At 37.8% G+C, this 18,231-nt stretch overlaps 1 protein-coding gene across 1 annotated transcript in view; it reads left to right on the top strand.

The window, feature by feature from the left end:
- Window positions 1-18,231, top strand: part of TAFA1 (TAFA chemokine like family member 1) — a 504,542-nt gene that overhangs the window by 4,075 nt on the left and 482,236 nt on the right. The gene's annotated exons all lie outside the window — the stretch shown is intronic.

Below are 18,231 nucleotides of genomic sequence, written 5' to 3'. Positions count from 1 at the left end.
ACGTGGGTCTTGGAACCCCCAGTTTACCTCCAATCAGTAGATGGCCAATCTGTTCTGGCAAAAAAACGTCTTTGAGTTGTTACATAGTCATACAAATAACGTGAGAAATTTCTAGTCATGATAATACTTAACGATAAGCATGCATAACAGAAACAGCTAATGTGAGTGTTTTAGACAGGATCTGAAGGTTAATTCACGTTGCTTGGCTTAATTCTTATTCAGGTAGGTGTGATTCCCCACCGTGTTGCTCAGGCGACTGAAGTTCTGAGGGTCTGGGTGACTTAAGTTCACACAGCTAATATCTGTCATTGGAGACTTCAGTCTGATTTCATCTCCAGAGCCTGTTTCCCAAAGAGGAAATAATGCCTCAAAGTGCAGAGAACAATCTTGCCATGTAGCCTTTTTGAAGCTTTATGAGAACCTTCATATAATTCAAGAAAACTTTCCAGTTATGTCAATAAACGGACTCATTTGAAGTGCATTCTGAAAGGTGTCTATGGCAGAACTGGTGAGGGGTGGCTTGTGGGGATGACAGAACTCAGGCCAGACCATCAGTACGCGTGCATGTGCGTGTGTGTGCACGCGTGTGTGTAAGTGCTCACAGTGCTCTCAGTCATGTCTGAGTCTTTGCATCTGTCACTGAACATTAGTGATATGACCCTGGGCAAGTCACTTTTCTTCTCTGGGCCCAATTTCTCATTTAGGGGTATTGTGGGGAGTGTAAATAAACTAATCTTCAGAAAAGTAGTTTATAAACTGTAAAACTCTTCAGAAATATCAGGAATTACTGACATCCTGGGGTTTCCCTGGTGGCTCAGATGGTAAAGAATCCACCTGCAATGTAGGAGACCAGGGTTGGACTCATGAGTGGGGAAGATACCCTGGAGAAGAGAATGGGTACCCATTCCAGTATTCTCGCCTGGAGAATTTCATGGGCAGAGGGCCTGGCGGGCTGCGGTCAGTGAGGTCACAGAGAGTCAGACAAGACTGAGCAACTAACACATTTTCACCACTTCATACATTACAAATGTGCATGTCATAGATGTTGAATTAGTGACGTCTTGCTGTTCACACAGCTAATTATCCTTACTGGTAACAATATTGCTTTTACTCTTGCTGTTAATTTTAACTATGTGATACCTGGCTAGAATATACTTCCAAATTCCACCTGTCTTATTTTGTGCCCTATGCGTACAGTCAAGAAATATGGCACAGTTTGCAATGAGTTTTCACATAGACTGTCTCTCAATTAATTGATTAATATATTAGATTTTTTGGGAGTGAAGGGTTGTGGCTATGTAACAAGTAATGTTATGTCTTTGTGGAGCTTGTTATCAAAATACAATAATTTTAAACCTGGAAACATATCATAGGTTCTCTCTGCAATTAAACTCAGTATTTTTTTTTCATTGTTTACTCTTAGTAATTGCTTATTATCATCAGTTCATGGTTCATCTGTACCTCGAATACTCCAAGAAACTGCAGCACTGAAACCAATTTCAACCCCAAGTACTTATACATTTGAGACCTATTTCAGATTCATTGATGAAATGAAGAAACTATAAATACTCTCTTCTAGATGCAGAAAGATGAAAATAATATTAAACTAAAGTCCAATGTTTCTATGTATTAGGTTTATTCAACTTTCTTGGGTTTTCAACAATAGCTGCAAAGATTAAAGTCATAGATCTTGGACACAGCAATATTCTACATTATTTCAGTGAGAAATACAATCTCCTTTAATGCAATCTTCGGTCTTGATTTTAAGGGAAAATGTATGCTTCCTGTGATGAGAGTTGTGATGTTTCCCTTCATGGGTCTTAAATCTTCAGGGACACTAATGAAATGTGTATGAAAACAAGAGAGAAATCAGGGCCAGTTATCTGTGACAATTCCGTCCTTCAATGAGCAAATAAATAAATAAATAGCTGGATAAATGAGCAAAAAGGAAAAACATAATCTCATTTTCTCAAATCGGTTAAAACAAGTGACATGATGAGAAAAAATGAGACACCAGCAGACCCTGAGCTTTGCCACATTTGCCTAAGCTTGAAAAATCGCCTCTTTCATAAAGTAGGAGCTGGCAGACACCATGTGCATATCAAGTGTCTGGGAAATGTGAAAAATGACACATCTTTCACTCACAGCCCTGGATGGAGTGAAGGCTTTACAGTTGCCTCCTCACCTGTTTAAGAATGTCTGGGCCCCCTCTCTCCAGGCTCTTATAGGCAGCTTCACCATCATCCCCTACACTGTAAGATGGATAGTGCTCTGATCCCAAGCAGCCAATCTCAGTCTCTCAAGAAATAATCCACTCCACTGACAGATGAGTGAAACTGGATGTTCCCCTCATTCAAACTATGCCGTACCTGGATGGCACCAGCCAGCCGGAGTCCTTTAGGGAAATGGTTAGAGATTTGGGCCAATTTCTGCTGTCAGCACATAGTATTAGGACCTTGTTTCTGTGAGGTTGTGAATTTGTGATCTGTCTTTTCAATGCTGTTTCTACACAAACAGAATGAGAATATGTTAACTAGAAAACGGACTGAGTTTAATGTATTCCCCTGCATTCCCAAAGTGCTTCCTATTTTTCATATTTATAGTATTAGGAATGCACCATTTGTTTTCAGTGACTCACTAGTTAAGGAAGATTAAAACAGTCAATCAAATGAAAGTGAATTTTAAAATTACACAAATAAGTAAAATGTGCTATAGATTAACAGATTTGTAATATCAATAATTTAATATTTGGCTAAATCAAGTTTTTTTATTTTGGGAATGATGTAGGAAATTAGTGTAATAACTTGAAGAATACTCATGCCTTTTTAAAAAATATGTACAGTAAAGCTAGAAGAAGGACATTTAATTTAAAAAAGGCAGACTGAACAATGAAAACTCAGAGTGGTATTCCATTGTTCCCAGAAGTTAAAATAGACAGCTTCAACTCTTTATAATCACCAGTTATTATGTGACAGGTAAAAAAAGATGAGTGGTTTGCTAAACGTAACTTTCTTATACAGGATTATTTTTTCCCCTTGTGGGTATAAGATTATGACAGCAATTTTAATGGTTACTTAATTTCAAGGGTGAGAGTACATGTGTATGGGTGTGAGGGGTTGTCCTTGAAACTTAATAAAATATGGATGATTTCAAAATACTTTAGTGAGAAAAGATCTTTGGGATTCTTTAGCAATTTAAAATTATAAAGATAAATTACATGAGACAAGAAGTTGTAAATGCCTTATGAATCATTTATTCTCTCGTCACTGCTATTTTATTGACAAGGGTGTATGGAAGTATAAAAAGATGACACTGAATAGAATTGTCTGTGTAACTTATACTTGGTTTGATTTAAAGCTTTATAAAGCAAACTGTACTTAGAGGTATTTGTGACTTAATTATTACATAGTGAACATCACCATCCATTTTAAAGTGAGTGTTTTTGTGAAGATTGGAAAGCATCCTTGTATACCTTATACTTATTTTTCCCTTCCTGTTATATATTACTTTATTGAAAGCTGCTCAGGGAATATGTATTAGAATACCAAGTTTCCTTACAATAAAGGGTTGTTTTACAATTGTAGTATAAAAGAAATAGTGAAAACAAGAGTGGTTGTATATTGAATTTTCAGAATGTGTACCAATTCTAGATTGCTAAGTGTAGTGAATTGGCCTAAGGATTGGAGCAGACAGGTTGTTATTTGGTGTAACTGGTGCTGGTGATAATCCGTCGATCATGTGATTGAGGATATTGACCTCATCCTAGAGTCAAAGTGCAGGCATGAGCATTTGATGGTGGCTCAGATGATAAAGAATCCACCTGCAATGCAGGAGACCCAGGTTCAATCCCTGGGTCAGGAAGATTCCCTGGAGGAGGGAATGGCTTCCTACTCCAGTATTCTTGCTTGGAGAATTCCATGGACAGAGGAGCCTAACAGGTTATATATAGTCCATGGGGTCGCAAAGAGCCGGACATGACTGAGGACTAAAACTTTCACTTTCACACTTTCTTTTCAAAATCAAAATCAGGTAAAGATGCAAATAAAAATTTTCTGACATCCCTGTGAATTTATAAAAGAATTACTACAATGCAGTCTAAGTACTGTTACTTATGACCGCCTATGGCCTCAGTTTTATACAACAGTGCAAACAGATATTTAGAACTGGCATTAATGAACAGTAGTCTTAGTTGTTCATCTCTTTAAAGTTCATTTAAAATGAAAATTGCTTTTTAAAATCTTCTAATTTTGAACTCTGTGTAAAAATTCAAAGCTTGGGTATAAAAATTGGTACATCATTAAAACAACAACAACAATCTTCAGTGTTCTCCAAAATGTAAAATGTGAAAGTCCTGACACAATTCCATTTCTAGATGCTTATACTAAGAAAATGATTGGACAGGTTTAAAAAGATGTATGTTTAAGGTTTAGTCACTGAAACAGTAATTTTGATGGCAAAAAATTAAAGGAAGTTTCCATCTCTATCAAAAAGGATGTGCGTGCATGCTTAGTCACCTCAGTCATGTCTGACTCTTTGTAACCCCATGGACCATAGCCTGCCAGGCTCCTCTGTCCATAGGAGCAAAATAGTTTGGAGAAAATATTTATTTGTACATGCATAAAAAATATCAGAAAAGATAAAAACATTCCTTATACACTGTTAGTTAAACCTGATGGGAGGATTGGATTGACGTGGCTTTTTATTTCCTTTAATTTTGAAAAATTTTCAAATTCATTTGTAGGATGGGTATGTAATGATCTTTAATGAAAAGCTTAAAATCTTAGCTATAGAGAATTCAATGATTAATTTAAAAATGCATCCATGTTCCTTCTCAGTTTAAGGAAAAAGAAGCAAATGTAGGTTGCAAAAGTATCATTAGGCCCTTTTCCTTCTAAGAGCCTTAATCCAATAAAATATTCAGATTAGCATTTCCCAATTCAAAAACACTGTCCCCTCAAGATGCTCTTTGGAGAAAAACTATTAACTGCTGAGGAAACACTCACTGTACGATGTGTCTTTCTCTTGGAGATTTGCAGTGTGTGTGAGTGTATGAAAGTTCTGAAAAGGTTTGCAGATGGGAGTCCTGATTGTGTTTAAAATTTTCCAAAAAAAATTTTTTTTTAATTTGGAAAACACCTACAGTGCCTAGTCATATCACATGCATTGAGACGCATAGGCCTAGATAATCCCGGAATCATGTAACATTCATCTTTTTATCTTTCATTTCTAGTAAGGAACCTGGCATATAGTAGGTACTCAGAAAATATATGTTAGATTATTAAAGAAGAAGGAATGACTGTTCTGGTGGAATCAAACACTCCTTCATTTTTTCCTACTTATGTGTGAGTGTTTGTGTGTATGTGGCTGGGTACATCTGTGTCTATATGTGTGTTTGTAATGGAGAGTGGTATAAACACTAAATTGTCACTGTAACATATGCATGTGTGTGTGCGTATATCTGTGCAGTATCTTTGGGTAGATATTTGACTCTATTCAATATTTGACATTAATCAAAAGCCATGGCTCAGATGGTAAAGAATCTGCCTGCAATGCAGGACCAAGGTTCGATTCCTGGGTCTATCCCTTGAGAAGGGAATGGCTACCCACTCCAGTATTCTTGCCTGGAGAATTCCATGAACAGAGGGGCCTGGTGTGCTACCAGTCCATGGAGTCACAAAGAGTCAGACACGATTGAATGACTAACACTGATATTATAGTACATTAATCAAAATGGTCCAAAGAACATACTTAAAGATGTAGTGAAAAGTCAAATCCTTAAGGTTTTCAGTCACAGCATGAGTTTTTATTTTTTCCTATAGATTAGAAAATATTATAGGTGTGCTCTTGAGGGTCTGAAAAGGAAACTTCACTTAGTAAATAGGAAAATGACTTTTGCTTTCAAATCTTCTGATATCAAGAAAAAAATATTCACTTTATCTTTGCAGAAGGAAAAAAATAGCACCAGACCAGCAGTTTATTATCATTTATTTGGGATAAATAGAAGAAGAAGAGTTATTTTGCTAACAATTTGTATAAACTAATTGGATTCCCAAAGATAATACCCTCAAAGTATTTAGGGAATCTTCTTGGCCTGCTATTTCTTTCTCTTTTCCTGAATTTATATAATAAATGTCCAGAGAAAGAAAAGAAAAATGATATATCACAGCACCTTTCTCTCAGAAGATAGATAGACATCAGAGTGATCTGCCTACTCTTAAGCATATCCTTTCTCCCTGCAGGGCAGGAATCCAATCAAGCTTTCCCTCAGTCTAAAAGGGAGGAAGACTTTCTACATCCTCAGCAAAGGCCATCTTCTGTTGATGGGATTACCTGTGTTTACCATTACCCTGCCCTTAGTAGGCCTTCACTTGTAGATGTACCTCCTTTATACCTAAGACTAAATACAAGCTGAGTCTGTGTATATCTAAAGGGGTTTTCTGATTTCCCACTTGTGTGGGTGAAGAATGGACCTCCTGAGTCACATGCTTTGAAGTGAATAAATGTCAGCTTCCAGATTTAGATGAATTACTGCACAGTGCAGGGTGGTGGGGCTGGTGAGTGGCGGAGTGGGGGTGGTGGCGATGGTGGTGGTGGTGGTGGGGAAGGATTTCAATGCTCCTGAAATTGACAGCAGGCCAGCAGTTCATCCTATCCCTGGATTAAATACTATGTAGGTATTTGATCAATATTTGCTGAGCAACTAGACAAGAGTTTTATATCCTTTAAAAAAGTGCACATATTGGTGGGAAAGCACCACTTTACACCTTCTCTTATACCTAATGGTGTTGAAGAAAGAGCCAGAGTAGGAGTAGGACACTGGAGCTTTCAGCATCTCACTTCTGTTATCAATTGCAAGGCTCCAGATTAGAAGGTTGGAAGGAATCAACCGTTTTAATATTGCTCCTAGCAACTCCGAGGAGACGATCCATGCATTCCACAAATAGTAAAGTATATCCTGCCAAATAAGGAAGCTTTAAGCGGCCCAAGGAACTGATTCATTGCCTTTATCCATTTGATAGAGCAAGAAGCAGTACAAAATCACCTTTGTATATTAAAAAAACCTTCTGCTAAAGCTATTTGAAAACTTTCTGGATGATTTCATAGATGGAGAAGGCAAATAGCTTCACAGACCAGGTAGTTAACAAAAATAATTGGATCAGCCTGGAGGCCAGATATTACAGAATGCTGAGAACTGTGGCAGCTTAAGAGCATATGCACATCTAGAGGGCATAGCACAGAATTCGCCACACCTGAGATGGACTCAATGTGACCCGATCACCCGGTATTTCAAGGCAAGTCAGAAACCTAGAATTTTATGTGTTAAGTTCTTTATCTTTTAAATGTCAAGTGGGCCAAACAAAACTTAACTCAGGGCTATATCCCACTAGCAAGCTGTCAATGGGTGACCTCAGACAAGATTATCTCCGGCTCCAACATTTTATGATTCCTAATGAATTTATGCGAGCACAGTGGAGCGAGGCGAAGGCAGTAGGGCCAAAAGGGGAATCTCAATGCAGATCTGTTTTGTTTCGGCCTGCTTTAAAATTATGCCCGTGGATGAGTCCTATTTTGAGTTAAATTCAACATGTTAAAATGCTGTGTGTCTCTGAGCCTTTTATATGCAGTGAACTACTATCACTAGGGGGTCTGATGAACAGAGAGTATTTGTATTATGAGGCTAGTGGCCTAAGCAGAGGTCTCATTTGAATCTTAGCTAAAAGTCAATTAACTTAACTTCAGATTAAGGCTAAGCAGAAAGAGTAATCTGTAAATGTAATAAAACAAAGGGAAGCATCGGACAGCATAATGATGCCTATGTAAAACCCTTTATTTATTAAAGTTCTCAAAATCTAGTCTGCAGTCCACTAGCGGATTATAAATTTATCTTGAAACCCAAGGTGTTTTTTTGGTTGTTGTTGTTCTTTTGAGCAAATGATTTAAGATTTTATGTACATTCATTTTGTATATGAACACAGGCTACTTATTAATATACTGGCTGAGTTATCATTCTACACAAATGACATGTAACTAAGGTTTACTGAGCTTCCTTAATTCAGTATTCTGCTAAGAAAACTGGCTGCTGCCTCTGGGAAACATTGCAGAGTACCTGCATGCAAATAATTAGAACTCATGCAATTTGGGGAAGGATAATTTGTTATCACTGGATCTTGAGCGTTGTTTGAGTTGTTAGTGATTTTCCATTGCTGTGGTCCTTGCTTTTTAATTATAAATTAGTGTTGCTTCAGTTTCATCATTATCAATTAAGTTTGCTGTGGGTTGTTTCATTAACCCTATAGTCTATAATAATGCATATTTGCATACTTGGGGTTTTAAATTTGCTAAGGATTAGACTTTGAAACATTCTTTGGTTGTGGTTAGAAATGATTCATTGATATGCTTATTGTAAAACATGTGTTTATATCACTCTCAAAACTTATTTGTATGGTGACACTAGTCTAGTGACATTTTGTATATTGCCTGTGAACCTACGCGACATAAATTCTCAAGAGAAGAAACATTTTTTGAGTTATTTTTATGTCTGTAAGGCATTGTTTCATAATATACTAGCATATTAATAGGTTCATCTTATTTTACCAAAATAATGAGTGATTCATAAATGCGTCTTTCCAAGTATTTATTACCCAAGTATTTTCCCACTGGAAGTGGAAACAGGTAGAAACTGGATATTGCACCTCCTCAGGGTGTTGGGATTAGGAAAATTTGAACACCACTGTTCTTTGAAGAAATTGTATCTAGAGGTCAGACCTACTGGAACTCTGAATTAAAAACTATATGACAAAGCAAAAAATAAAATAATAAAACCATTTTTTTCTGAGATAAAATGATAAGATATAAGACAGGAGAAGAGAGTACTTGGAAGCTTCCCAGATGAGGTCTTATTAAGTTGAATTGTTTTTGTAGCTTCTTACACTTTTTATCTGATGAAAATGCAAGATGCCATGTACTGGACATGTGTTTGAGAAAGTAGGTCACTGGGTGAACATTTATAGGGCAGCATTTTTGACAGTTACTCCCAGGATTGTTTAGAAGAAAAAGCAGATTTATGGCATACACGCTGCCAATCTCCAACCCTCTATCTATCACAGACCAAAGGAATCAATCACAGTGATTGTTCCCACAGAGCCTAGATGTGATTTCAGAATCTTTTTCAATCCTTCTCTGGACCACATACTAATTGATTGACACAAGCAAGTTGAGAGTCTTTGACCGTCCCTGCTGGTTCATTGACCATCTTTAGAATCCCTCTCCTATCCAAAAATACATGCCATGAAACAATTCATAAAAAATAAAAAGATCCAAAGTGTGATTAAAGCAAATATAAATAGCCACACATGTCTAGTAATGATGGTTTAAGATAATGGATCTTTAGTCATTCTGTCAGCTTCTAATATTTGCAGAACTTTCTTTTTATTTAATCCAGAAATTTTTGATTACTTTCCCCATTTTCTTATTCTAGGTCAGGGATACAAGCTGCTTGTCATAGGAGCTCTAGTCAATCAGGTGCTTGATCATAAAGCATGAAGCACTTCATTCTGAACAGAGAGGATTTGAGAAGCCCTCATAGAAAGCTGGATTTTGTGTTGGCTTTGAATGTTGGGTAGGAAGTCAGCTAGTGGGAAAGATCAAGGGTACCATACTGAACCAGAGGAAACAGAACAAGTAAAGTCTTAGTGGAAGGTAAGGGGGATAAGGTAGGACAGCAACCTAAGTGTCTATAGGCCCTAAACTAGTTGGAGAACTTCATATTATTGCAGATAAAGGGAAAGCAAGATTTTGTTGTTGTTGCTGCTGCTGCTGCTAAGTCGCTTCGGTCGTGTCCAACTCTGTGCGACCCATAGACAGCAGCCCACCAGGCTCCCCCGTCCCTGGGATTCTCCAGGCAAGAACACTGGAGTGGGTTGCCATTTCCTTCTCCAATGCATGAAAGTGAAAAGTGAAAGTGAAGTCGCTCAGTCGTGTCCAACTCGTAGCGACCCCATGGACCGCAGCCTACCAGGCTCCTCCGTCCATGGGATTTTTGAGGCAAGAGTACTGGAGTGGGGTGCCATTGCATACTGTTTTGTAATCTAAAGGTTGCCTTAGCAATGTCCACTGATGATCACAGATGAACAGCTAGTTAAAATGGAAGAAAGAAGCCCCAGCATCCACAGTTTGAGTCTCTGTGGAAAGCAGGTCATTTAATAATACAAGCCAAAATATGCTACTTCTGCTGATTTTTAAAGTCTGGTTGTTACTTTAGAGTAAACTACATATCTCTTACATCAAAACCTAAGGATAATAATTTTATTTTTAATGGACAACAAATTTAATGTGTTATTCAACAAATGTTTATGAACTGCCTACTAGGTTCAGAAAACTACACTTCCTCAATAGCTATAGCAATGCCTCTTTACTATAATCACTGGTTCAATGCTGCCTTTCCTGACTGGATCACCAGTTCTGTGTAGGTAGGGAACTGAGCAGCCTGGGGATCCCTGACTGGGTGTCTGGCCCATGTGCTGTGCTTAATCGCTCAGTCGTTTCCAGCTCTTTGCGACCCCATAGACTGTAGCCTGCCAGGCTCCTCTGTCCACTAGGATTCTCCAGGAAGAATACTGGAATGGGTTACCATGCCCTCCTACAGGGGATCTTCCCAACCCAGGGATCGAACCCAGGCCTCCTGCATTGCAGACAGATTCTTTACCAGCTGAGCCACCAGGGAAGCCCCAACGTATGGATAATAATTAAAAGCTGAGAGGGAAACTTAGGTTATATCTTGTCTTTCACTCAGGTGCTCTTTCCATCACAACCAAGTACTACTTTTAGGAATATCAGCAAGTTGGTCTTGGTTTAAATATAATTACAAAATAAATTTCTATGTTGTGGGGCATTGTGCTGTATTAATAGGCTCTGTGTCTTAGGCTTGGCTACATCATGCTATAATTTTAATTTCCTGTGCTCAATAGAACTTTAGTGTTTATATTTCTTTGCATACAGGCCTGACTGAAAGCATGCTTTCTTTGCTTGTTGCATTAACAGGACCTCATTTTCAAGTATTTTTTTATAGGGCTATGGTCTTATAATGTTTTGTTTTGATTTTTAGACTCTGGAGGCCCTTTTCTTGTGCTCCAGGGGAGGAAGAAGCAGCATAAGATGAATCTACATTTATTAGACTCAGTCTTAGTGTAGATTTTCTGTTTTACTTAAAATGAAGTTATAAATCATTCACAGTGGAGAAGAATTCCACCTAACTGCAGTTTAACTTTTTGATAAGATTTTTTGGCATTTATCATGTTGAGACTTTATAAATTATCTAGAATATTGTAAAGTGGGCTGACCTTTCTGGTAAGTGGTTTGATCATTTGCGGCAGTATCTTTTTGCTAAAATATAGAATTTGCTATCTTTCAAATAAAACTTGCCAGATTCATAACTCAATAACATATTTGGTAGAAATCGCTTTCATAATCAGACCTGAAGTTTCCCTTTCAAATTCCTCTCACCATCAAAACAAATCCTTTTGTTTGTTTGAAAATATCCCCATGGCCAGTGGTGGCAAATTCTTGAAACATAGTCAACTCTTCCTATAACCATACATTGCATATATGATTGCTAATCAATTATGACACTCTTTGTATTTTCACCTAGATTCAATCTCTGAATCCTTCCAAGCACTGTGATCCAATCATGAGTTGTTAAAAGAGGTAGGGATGCTTTCAAAAACAACCACAACAGCCACCCCCACAACCATCATCATTCAGCACCTACAATGTCAAATACTGTGCAGTTTCCTACCTGGACTTACTTGTTTAATTTTGAGGTGAGACAGTTGTCCATTCTTGAGCTATGCTGTTCTTATATGTAATTGAAGTCCCCATCAAGGTGGGCTATATTATTCATTTAAAATAATGATATAAATAAGCATTGACATGTAAAATATTTAGGATGGTACCTGCAGCAAGACAGTTACACCCCATTTGTGTAGCAGCTGTGTACATCTTTGGGAATGAGGTAAAGAGCTGACTTGCTTGCAGGCTTTTTACCTGATCTTACCCTTTTTGCCACCTGTGATCCCTGGCCAAAGAAGCGGTAGGAATTGGAGTAGCTTGGTATCCTAATCAAACCAGGAGTTCTCACCCTAAGTCTATCACTACTAGCTCCACGTGTGGACTAGACATTATAATTCTCCCTGCCTCACTCATGAAATGGGGATTCCTGTTTATAAAATTTCCACCTTGCTGACTTACGTAAGGAATAGAGAAGGTATCCTTTCTATATCTGCCATATAGTACTTGTCCAGCACAAAGCGTCTCACTGTATTGTTATGTAAATATATGAATGTCACAGCAGAGATAGTATAGAAGGACTGCTTTATACTGACATGTATACCCATAATATTTTATTCTATAAGATGATGCATATAGAAATTTTATAAGTTAGACTTATTTGACTCACTTTATGAATACATCTGAGAATTCTGATAATAAAATTCATGTATTCAGAACAGTTAAAAGGTAGGGATTTTAGAGCTAGTCTCTACTCTGGAATACATAATGTTTAGCCATTAGTTCTAAGTCAATATGACCAGGTTAATACTCACAGTATACTTCCTTTCAATAGCAGGTTGTGTAGGTAATTACTGAAGAAGGTGCTCTAATCCATAAGTTTGGTAGAGTCTGTATGATGTCAAATAAGAGGAAAGTTTGGTTAATTAATTAAAACATCTGGCCAATATTTCATTAACAAGAAATGGTCTAAAAGCCAGCATTGGCTCTTCGTGATTCTCAGAATGGGTTATAATTGTATTAAAACCCTATTAAAAGAGCCACTAGTCAACTGAAATCTTATACCATTTATCCATATTTCCTCAGTTATTTCTTTTTCCATTTATAGTGTTGTCCTTCCAATAACCCATCACCTCTTTATCATAAGACCCAACTGCTAAAGGAAGTAACCCAGGTGTATACTGATTTGCACATTAGTACCTAAACATCCACAGTTTTCATCCCAGGGTACCATTTTTGTGTATTATTATGTGCACCCCATATTTTCTACTTTGAATGCAAAATGATTTCTTTATGTACTAAGGATTGCTTAAGTAGCATGGTGTCTAACATTTTGAGCCTTAGTAAAAGCAGCAACACAAAATAAAGTGCCAGTGGTCAATTTCTTATGTTTTAAGACTCCAGGGAATTCGAATTAACATAAAATAATAGCCTATGCAGTTAGAAGCATGGATTAAATATATTATAAGATGATGATAAATTTGCAATTACTGTTTAAGAGTCTCTTAAGAACCATATCCAACATATCCAAGAGCTCTCTACTGAAGAGGTCAAAGCCTTATAGAAGTCTTGATGAGTTACTTGATAAAACTTTATCTCTTTTTTACTGTCTCATTAACATACTTCAAAAATGCTGTTAAGTATTTCTGGCAAGCTGAGCATCAGAGTAATTTTACAGTAGTGTAAAGGATTTATTATACTCTTTTCATGAGCCTATTTATATTCAATAGTGACATTAATAGGTTGCCAAAACAAACTAGAGTTAATTGTATTTAATTAAATTGTTGAAAACAACTAAGGGTAGTTTATTATTATTGTAAGAAGAAAGCTCTATTGATGTACTTATTTGTGTGAATAAGATCTGGGGTAAAGTTCTTTCTCATGGGTATGGTATTATTCATCAACAGAAAGCAATATAAAAATGCTAATTTGAGAAAGTTGTTATTATAATAGAACATTTGGAAGTGGAAGCTTCACATAACATTTATAATTTTATATCCAGTATTAGACAGATAAAGTGGGGTTTCTGCCAAAACATTCATCCTGTTCTACTATGCATCCTGAGGAGCTCCAAGACCATCTATTCATCTCTTCTTCCTTCTGTTGAAGGAATATTTGGTGGGGGAAAGGTCTAAGATCTGGGTCAAGTCTTCTGCGAAAAAAAAATGCTTTAAATGAAACCTAGAGAAGTAGAAAAGGTGAGATCAAGAGTTAGGGATGTAGTTTGGACAGCAAAGAATTCCAGGCAGGTAAAGATAATAGCATTATGAACATCTGGAGTCAGAAAAGAAGATGCATTAGAAAACTCTAAAGAAGATCAGAAGATCATGGAAAGGGCACTTCTTTGTCATGTTTTAAAACATCTAAATGTTTTGAACATAATAGGAGACAAAGAGTATATGCTGACTTTGGAAGGGAAAAGCTAATTTAGCACTCCTCCTTGTCTGAGATATATATATATATATAGTTTTACTAAGTACCTTGTGCCTGTCAGTGTGCTAAGAATTCCATATTATTTCATTAACCCTTATACTTACCACTGAAGGCAGCTACTCTTTTTCTCTTCTTTCTACCAATGAAGGAAATAGGGTTCAAAGAGTTTGAATAACTTGCTCAAAGTACACAGCCAATAGGTGGTGAAGCTATGATTTAAACTGGGATAATCTAGTTCCAGATCCCATGCTCTTCATGTCTATAACACTAAAATTATTTGCCTCTACCAGCATCATTACTTTTAGTTGTGATGGACAGAATTAAGAAGGAAATGAATGTGTTTCAGAAGAGGCTTCAAGATGCTATGATGACCAATCAGCTCCAAATTTCAATGGCTTAATGCACAGAAGTTATTTCTTGCTTATGGTACTGTCCTCTGGGGTTGGCTGGAGACTGTGGTCTGTGCTATGGTCAATCCAGAATTAGGAGCAGCATCTGTCATTCATCATGGCAGATAAGAGGAGAGAATTTGAGGTAACATTAACAAATAAATGCTTCAGTTTGGAAGTGACACATGTCACCACTCACGGGCCAGATCTGGTCATATGGCTCAACCCAATGGCAAAAAGCCAGAGAGTACAATCCTATCATGTTCCCAGAAGGCAGACAACAGGAAATATCTCGTGAAGAGCCTTCATGGTAACTGTGAAATGCCTTAATGACTAGGAAATATTTTCTTTGTTACAGTGCCCTTTCATTCTTAGATATCCAAGTTTAGATATCTCTGCTTATTTTAGTATTTGGATAAGGCTCTAGACGTTTCAGTTACTCAGTCTATAAAGAAGAGGATAATCCAGTTAGTGAATCTAAAAAAGCGAAACAAAACCAGATGCACTGTGACACCAAGCATACAGTTTTGTTTTGTTCTGTTTTCACACAGCTGACTTTTGAACAAATGGGTGTCACAGGGCCCAGCTCCCCATGTAAGTGAATGTGGAGCAAACCTCTGGGGCCATCAGAGACCGTGCACTCTTCTCCACTGAGTCCTTTCCCATAGCAAACACCTAAAGCGCTCACTTGCTCACTCTTTCTCCTTCCCTCCCTCTACCCTCTCATTTGTGTGAGCCTAATAGTTGCTTTTGAACTGTGGTGTTGGAGAAGACTCTTGAGAGTCCCTTGGACTGCAAGGAGATTCAACCAGTCCATTCTAAAGGAGATCAGTCCTGGGTGTTCACTGGAAGGACTGATGTTGAGGCTGAAACTCCAATACTTTGGCCACCTGATGCGAAGAGCTGACTCATTGGAAAAGACCCTGATGCTGGGAAAGGAGGAGGGCAGGAGGAGAAGGGGACGATAGAGGATGAGACGATTGGATGGCATCACTGACTCGATGGACATGGGTTTGGGTGGACTCCGGGAGTTGGTGATGGTCAGGGAGGCCTGGTGTGTTGTGGTTCATGGGGTTGCAAAGAGTTGGACACAACTTAGCGACTGAACTGAATCTGTGAAGTGTCCTCCTCAGAGGAGCCTGGCAGGCTACAGTCTATAGGGTCGCAAAGAGTCAAACACGACTGAAGCGACTTAGCACACGCAAGCACACACAATGTGTGAACTGATCTGTTTTAAGAATTGTTGCCAGTGACCAAAAAGTCAAAGCATTCATTACTCTACCATCTGGGAGGCTGCTGTTTGCTTTAGATAAAGCATTTATAAAGCATATTTAGAAAGAAAATATTATTTTTATATTATCCTAGTTATTTTTTACATTGTTTCCATTTTCAAAACTATATCTGCTCCTAGTTGGCAGGCAGAGAAATCAGTTATGGATCAAATGTACCCATTTGTCATGGATTAATGCATATAAATGCTCTGATGACAGCAGGAGAGAAAGGCTGTAAGGATAGATGCTGACTTTGGAAGACAAAAAATTAATGAAGCTAGGGAAAACAGTGATAGCATAGCGCATTGCAATTGTAGGTGCTAAATGACTTATTTTCATACCCTAGGAGTATGGTAACATTATTCCTCTCTTCCCTCCTTTAATTAGGTGCTCTTATAATCCATAGTGGCCTCAGCTGACAAAAAAGTTGTTTTAGGAAGAGTCAGGCTTCCTGGGAGCTGTTATTTACTAGACAAGGTTTTTTTCTTATTAGCTACAAAACTGTGTGTTGATGAGCAGACAAAGCTGTAATTCACCAACATGTGTCTAAAGGAAGAGAAGAAAAAATTAGGAAGACTAGACTGATCCATCAACACTTCTGTCACAAATGTCATTACCAAGCGGCATTTCCCATGGATGGTTCAGGAAGACAACACATATCAGGTTTAGTCCTATTAAACATGGCTTCAGTCTCTAACTTCCTACCTCTTAGTGGTGGAATAAGGCTGAGGTAATTATTTTGTCAGGATTTTAAAGGACTTTCAAGACTGTCTCCTTGGTACACACAGACACACTTGATTAAACATTGTTAAATTACTTAAAAATAATAATTAGATAAGTTAAGAATGAGGAATTACTTTAACAGTTATCTAGATCAAGCTTTCCCTGGACACTTCATTTGCCTCAAAGCAACCCCTGCCAAGTGGTTATGGATTCCCTGGTTGGGTCCTTCGATTTGTTGGAGAATTTTGAAATCAGGACTCATTTTTTGACCTACATAAAATTCTTTCAATGATTTGCCCCCATTCTCAAGCCTCTTCCATCCATAGTTTTATTCATCTCAGTTAATGGCAGTTTCAGCTTCCCCATCCTTTTCATTAAAACCCTGGAATCACCCTGCACTCCCTCCCTCAAATTTCATGTTCAATCCATCAGCAAGACTATACTTCCTGAATGAGTGTATGTCTACCTCTAATTGAATCACTATGCTGTACATCTGAAACTAACACAACAGTATAACTCAGCTTATTCAAACAAACAAACAAACAAACAAAGAGACTGTTAATTCCCTAACTTTAGATATATCCAGACTCCAGCCACTTCTCACCTTTCCCCTGTTATCTCTGTGGTGGATTCTCTTAGATCTCCACTGGCCTCCTTGCTTTCCCTTCAAAAATAGAAACAACTTCTGTGTTTGTTGGCTCTTGCTCTGCCTGGAATGTTCTTCCCTAGATATCTACATGGAGTACATCCTCACCCCCTTCAAATTTCTGCTCGAATATTGCCTCCTGTGTGAGGTCTCACACAACAACTTTATATTAATTCTTATTTCACCCTCCTCCCAGCACTTCAGATCCTGTACCCTGCTCTCCTTTTGCAGTAGCATTTGTTGCCTTTTAACTTGATAAATCATTCACTTATTTGTTAACTTTATTACTTGTCTTCCCCCATTAGAATCTAAGTTCCACAAGGACATAGATTTTCTTTAACCAACCTTAGTCCCTGATGTATCATAGGGCACAAAGAAGGCTCTTAAGACACGCTGATTAACTAAATGAATGAAAAAATGAAAGAGAAACTTTAGGACCTCATGAGATAGAGCTCATTCTTTCTACTCCACATTAAATATTGTAAAATAAGTATTCATAAATTACCTGCTAGAGCCTTCAGTCCACTGCTGAAAAGGAAATTCTGTCCTAGATCCATTGGCCCTGATCCTCTGAATTGGCATGACTCTATTGGCCACAGGAGTGAGCACCGGGGTTGGTCTGAAGCCCACAGTCCATGGCCAAACCCTGTGATAATAACGTGAAGAAGGAACTTTTATAATCTCAATTTTCCAGATGAAGAAATACAAGCTCAGAGAGGTTAGGTAATTTGCTCAATGTCACACAGGTAGCAAATGACTGAGCTAGGGTTCAGACCCAGACAGCAGTTTATGCTCCTAATGACTGCCATAACTCTAACTTGTATGACCTTATTTCAGGAAAGGGGTGCACAGTCTTCTTAGGATGTCACTTTTATGGAAAATGAACAATAGTTTCAGACTTTTTCTGAATCTCTTGTAAGACCTGGGATGTTTATTACCTTTTGTGGGAGCCTGTTTCAATATTGGATAGCTGAAATGATTAGAT

This window comes from Bos javanicus, chromosome 22, assembly GCF_032452875.1.
Source record: "Bos javanicus breed banteng chromosome 22, ARS-OSU_banteng_1.0, whole genome shotgun sequence".
Taxonomy (NCBI): domain Eukaryota; kingdom Metazoa; phylum Chordata; class Mammalia; order Artiodactyla; family Bovidae; genus Bos; species Bos javanicus.
Note: the sequence above shows the minus strand (reverse complement) of the source record. Positions and strands in the feature narration are given on the sequence as shown.